The 6,305-nt window shown below is 36.5% G+C and overlaps 1 pseudogene; it reads left to right on the plus strand.

Annotated features, from left to right (window-relative positions):
* Positions 1 to 609: 609 nt before the first annotated feature.
* LOC118529545 (protein tyrosine phosphatase type IVA 1 pseudogene) lies at positions 610 to 1,171 on the plus strand (annotated as a pseudogene).
* The last annotated feature ends 5,134 nt before the right edge of the window (positions 1,172 to 6,305 follow it).

The following is a 6,305-nucleotide window of genomic DNA, read 5'->3' on the forward strand; positions in this document are numbered from 1 at the left end:
GGGCACACATTTACGGACTTAGTAAGGGGTAGTCCAACCTCTACGTAGACTAGTGAATTCTAGAAAGTTGTTACTACCTGAGAAGCACCCATAAAAACGAATAACCTGAACATTTAAGAGCTGAACTGAATGGCAGAGCATTTTACAAGAGTTCTGATGCAAATGGGGTAAAGCTGAGTTCACTTCTTTTTTATTGACTCAGTATTACTGTACTGAAACATTGAAACTTTTTTTTTGAAGGTTGATTTCATTTGCTATTACTCCCAACTTTATATTCAACTCATTGGAAATTTCAACTGGTGTATTTTGGGGTTTTTTTGTTTTTGTTTTTTTAAGATTTTGTTTATTTATTTTAGAGAGAGAGAGCACCAGCAGGGTGGCGGGAGGGCAGAGGGAAAGGGAGAGAGAATCTCAAGCAGACTCTGTGCCCAGTGTGGAGCCTGATGCGGGGCTCAATCTCACAACCCTAAGATCACAACCTGAGCCAAGACCAAGAGTCGGTGCTCAACCAACTGTGCCACCCAGGTGCCCCTCAACTGGTGTATTTTGAAGTAGACTTCAGTTTCTTTCTGTATTTTTTTAAAATGTAATTATGTCAACACAACTGGGATGAACTACCCTGCTCTTGTAGAGATTGCATACAGGAATATGTGGTTTCTTATTGTGCACCGTCCAACCCGTGCCTCCTTAAACAAATTCTTAAATGAATTTAAGAAGAACAGAGTTCCCACCATCATGAGCGTGTGTGAGGCACCTTACCACACTGCCAGCTTGGAGGAAGAGGGCATCCAGATTCTGGACTGGCCTTCTGATGATGATTTTTGATAAATGCTTAAAACTTAAAAAAAAAAAGAAATTTCATGAAGATCCTGGTTCTTGTATTGAGGTTCGCTGTGCCACAGGTCTTGGGAGCTCCTAGTGCTGGTTGCCCAAGAATTAAATGAAGGTGGAGTGAAATATGAAGATGCAGTACAATTCATAAGACAAAAGCAATGTGGAGCTTTTAACAGCAAGAAACTTTTGTATTTGGAGAAGTGTTGTCCTACAGTGTACTTGCCCCTCAGAAACGTCACATACAACTGTTTCATTCAATGAAAGGGTGCTGCCTGATGCTATGGCCTTGGAAGTGAAACTTGAGAGAGAGCCTTATTTTATTTATATTTTATATTAGCCAATATATGGACCCTTGGTGGATACTATGTCAAATGAAGCCAACATTGAAAAGCAGTTTTAGCAGGCCACAAGCTTGCCAGAATTAGAGCCTCTGTATATTTGATGTTATTTTCACACTTAGTAAAAGATTCTAACTCTTCAATATTTAAAATATGTTTTCCATTTGTATCAATTGTATCTTATCAATATTTAAGAACCCTAGAGTTATGAAGTGCCGAAATACTCAACACAATACCTGTACACTTCTAGTCTCAAGTAGTCCTTAGGTGATTTATTCCTTCAGTCATTCCAAACATTGAAGGTAGTACCTATATGGTCACCTGCTCACTTATATTTACATCTTCCATATTCAAACTGATATATAGTAAGGTTTGTACAACCATTACTTTTGCTGAATTAGTACAAAGTCTTAGGTGAGTTTTAATTTGTTTCTATAAATTTAATTTTTCTTCTAAAACAGTTGTACTCATAAACTATAGAAGTATATCATATGAGCATTGCTATTAAAAATATAAAAAGAAAGATGGTGGGTTCTGCAGTTGTCTATTCTTTCTCTGATTGTTAGCATTTTAGAAAATAATTATATTGAATTAAAATGAAAGTAGGGGCACCTGTGTGGCTCAGTCAGTTAACCATCTGCCTTTGGCTTCCACTGTGATCCCAGGATGCTGGGATGGAGCACTATGTCCGGTTCCCTGCTCAGCAGGGAGTCTGTGTCTCCCTCTCCCTTTGCCCCTCCTTCCCGCTAGTCCTCTTTCTCAAATAAAGGAATAAAATCTTTAAAAAAAAAAAAAAGAAAATTTAATCTCTTCAATGTTATCTTCAGAAATTTATATACTTTTCTGTTTGAGTCATTAGCCATTATTTTATTTTGATACAATTCTTAGTATGTTTAAGATTATTTTCAAGTACCAGCAAGTTTGGAGCAGGTAATTCTGTCTCTCTGTCTCTCTCTCTCATGTATACTACTCATTCCCTTAAAACATTTTTGCTGAGTTATAACATCATTATGGTCTATATTTAAACTGATACATGGTTTTATTCCAGTGCTTTGTATCTATATAATGTGCCATAACACAAAAACAAGTTTAATGTTTTATTTTATTTTTGAACCACACAAGGATTGCCTGTTTATAATACATGAGCTGTAGAACTTAAAAATGCCTTACAGAAAGCATCACCTTGAGAAACATAAACTGTTCTACTACTTTTTTCACAAATTTAAATGCTGTGATCAAAGCCAGCAATTATCTTTCTTTAATAACAGCTGTAAAGGGCCTTTTTGTTTCCATGTTGGTGTTTACTAAATTGATCTTGGTTTTATTGAGTACCAAAATATGCTCATCTTAGTGCCTCTCCATATTAGTATATTATACAGTTTCAGGTTTAGAAGTAGTTCTTTTTTTTAAAGATTTTATTTATTTATTTGACAGAGAGAGAGAGAGCACAAGCAGGGGGAGCAGTTGAGGGAGAGGGAGAAGCAGACTCCCCGCCAAGCAGGGAGCCTGACTTGGGGCTCGATCCCAGGACCCTGGGATCACGACCTGAGCCAAAGACAGACGCTTAACCATCTGAGCTACCCAGGCACCCCTAGAAGTAGTTCCTCTTAAAGAAAAGTTAAATGCAATTTTTTTAGAACTATCAGTTTGTAGAAATTAAGTCATATGTAAATTTAACAAGTTTATTGGTATTTTCTACAGTTTGCTTTTTTGAAAAACATGGTCACAGTGATTAAAGATAATGGTTATACCATGCAAGATCAAGTGCCTATTATTGCAAGTAACGAATACTTAAACAGAAGGAGAACATGTAAGCACCATCACTGTGAAACAATTTAATGCTTTATGGTCTGAGTTTACGTAAATTGAGATGGACCTGTCTATAAAAGACAAGCCAGTCTGCCTCTATATCTATAGTGTATGCTTTATTTGCTTTTTGGGTTAAATATCACAAAGCATTTACTAATCAGAGTGCAAGTTAACATAAAGCCATGAGAAACCAGCATATTAAATTCAAATTAATGAAGTTAATATATATCCCTCCTTTTAGGCTCTCAAGTTTTTTTAAGGATAATTTTTTCCTAATAGCCTTATTGAAATACAATTCACCTATCAAACAACTCATCCACTTAATATGTACAATTCAGTGGTTTTTAGTATATTCACAGAATTGTATGCTCATCACAGTAAATTTGAGAACATCTGCATCACTTCAAAAAGAAAACCTATACTATTTAGCTATCATCCTTTAATCCCCCAGCCATAAGCAGCCATCATTCTACTTCTATCTCTATATGTTTGCCTAGTCCAGATCTTTCACATAAAAGGGATCATACGGCATGTGGCTTTTTGTGACTGGCTTTTATCACTTGGCCTAATGTTTGCGAAATTTATCCATGTTGTAGCATCTCTCAGTACTTCAATCCTTTTTCACAGGCAAATACTATTCCGTTGTATGAATATACCACATTTTGTTTGCCTATTCATCAGCTGATGAATATTGGGTTGTTTTTTTACCTTTTGGTTATTATGAATAATGATGCTATGAACAATTATGTGCTAGTTTTTGTGTGGATGCATATTTTCATTTTTCTACAATATAAACCTAGGAGTAAAATTGCTGGTAACTCTATGTCTAACTTTTTTTTTCTTTTCACATTTTTATTTAAATTCTAGTTAGGTTAACATACAGTGCAATATTGGTTTCAGGAGTGGAATTTAGTGATTCATCACTTACATACAACACCTAGTGCTCATCACAACATGTGCCTTCCTTAATACCCATCACTCATTTAGCCCATCCCCCACCCACCTCCCTCCAGCAACTCTCAGTTTGTTCTCCATCATTAAGAGCCTCTTATGGTTTGTTTCCCTCTCTTTTTTCTTTTTCTTTCTTGCCCCCTCCCATATGTTCATCTGTTTTGTTTCTTAAATTCTATTTATAAATGAAATCATAGGGTATTTTTCTTTGCCTCTAGTTTTGTTTTTCTTTTTCAGGATTGCTCTGGCTATTCGGGGTCTTTTGTGGTTCCACACAAATTGTAGGATTGTTTGTTCAACAGAAAAATGCTGTTGCTATTTTGATAGGGATTGCATTAAATGTGTAGATTGCTTTGGGTAGTATAGTATGTCTAAGTTTTTGAGGAGACTGTTTTCCAAAGTCACTGGATCATTTTGCATCAACACTAGCAGTGAAAGAGGATTTCAGTTTCTCTACATCCTCACCAATCCTTGTTATTATCTGACTTTTTGATTACAGTCATCCTACTGAGTGTGAAGTATCTCATTGGTGTTTTGATTTGCATTTTTTGAGGACTAATGATGTAGAACATCTTTTCATGGCCTATTGGCCATTTGTATATCTTCTTTGGAGAAATGTCTATTCAGATTCTTTGTCCACTTTCGATTTGGGTTATTTGTCTTTTTTATTATTGAGCCCTTAGAATCATTTTAAAATTTTCACCTAAACTTTATTTTTTACCTCACAAATCTTATCTTTATTTTTTCCAGCCTTGTTGAGATATGATAGACAAATAAAAATTGTGTATAGGTTGTACAGTGTTATTTTGGTGTACAATGTGATGACTTAATGTAAATATACATACATATGTATACACATACATACACACGTACACACCAATTCAATGGGTGAGTTGTTTGATGTGTGAATTATATTTCAATAAAGCTATTAGAAAAAAATAATCCTTAAAAAGCTGAGAGCCCAAAAGAAGAGATATGTATCAACTTCATTAATTCAAATTTAATATGATAGCTTCTTCAGGCTTTAAATACATATACATTGTGAAATGATTACCACAATCAAGTTGGTTAACACATCTAGCACCTCAAAGTTAACCTTGTATGTTTGTGTGATGAGAGGACTTAAGACTTACTCTTCTAGCAAGTTTCAAACATATAATACAGTATTAACTATAATCACCATGCTATACATTTAGATCCCCAGCATATATTTATCTTATAACTGAAAATTTGTACTCTTTATCAGCATTTCCCCATTTTCTCCACCCTCAGTCTTGGTAACATTCATTCTAGTCTCTGCTTCTGTTAGTTGGAGTTTTTTCAATTCCACATATAAATGAGATCATATGGTATTTGTCATTCTGTGTCTGGCTTATTTCAATTAGCATAATGTCCTCTTGTCTGATACTGTGATTTATAATAAGAAATATATATTTGGTCTTCTTCCCCAATTCTGGCACAGAACTCCTAAACCCCTTGGAATTTCCTAAATGAGGAGAGCAATAGAGGTGTCTTTTGTTCTGTTAACGAGGTGACTATTGGAAAGCACTTAGGATGGGGGCTGTTTGCCAGTGGAGCCAAACTTGTGGTTAGAGGGTTGGAACTTACAGTCCTACCTCTTGACCTCCCTGGGAGGGCAGAGGGTCTGGAGATTGAGTTTAAACACCATTGATCAATCATTTAATCAATCATGCATATATAATGAAGTCTCCATAAAAACACAAAAGGGTAGGGTTTGGGAAGCTTCTGGACTGGTGAACACATGGAAGTGCTGGGAGAGTGCTGTGCCTGGAAAGGGCATAGCAATGCCGCACCCTTTCCCGCTGCCTTGCCCTATGAATCTCTTCCATCTGGCTGTTCCTGAGTTCTATCCTTTTATAACACACTGGTCATCTAGTAAGTAAAATGTGTCTGTGCTCTGTGAGCCACTCTAGCACATTAGTCAAACCCAAGTAAAATGTGTCTGTGCTCTGTGAGCCACTCTAGCACATTAGTTGAACCCAAGGTCATGGGAACTTCTGATTTATAGCCGGTCGGTTAGGAGCATAGGTGACAACCTGAGGCTTATGACTGGCATCTGACCTGTATGTGTTTAGTCTTGTGGGACAGAGCCCTTTACCTGTAGAATTTGATGCTACTTCTGTGTAGATAGTGTTAGGATTAGTGAGTTGAATTCTCAGACCCCCTGCTGCTATCCGAGAATTGCTTGTTGGTGTGGGGAAGCCTCCATACACACATGTTGGAATTGGGTCCAGGAACCCAAAAGATTGTGGCAAATCCATGCTGTCACAAATGGCAGTTTAGATCCTAGGTACAAGTGCCTCATCACATATATGATATCCAAATATTTACTTCCATTCTGTAGGTTATCTT

Source organism: Halichoerus grypus, chromosome X, assembly GCF_964656455.1.
Source record: "Halichoerus grypus chromosome X, mHalGry1.hap1.1, whole genome shotgun sequence".
In the NCBI taxonomy this organism is placed as follows: Eukaryota; Metazoa; Chordata; class Mammalia; order Carnivora; family Phocidae; genus Halichoerus; species Halichoerus grypus.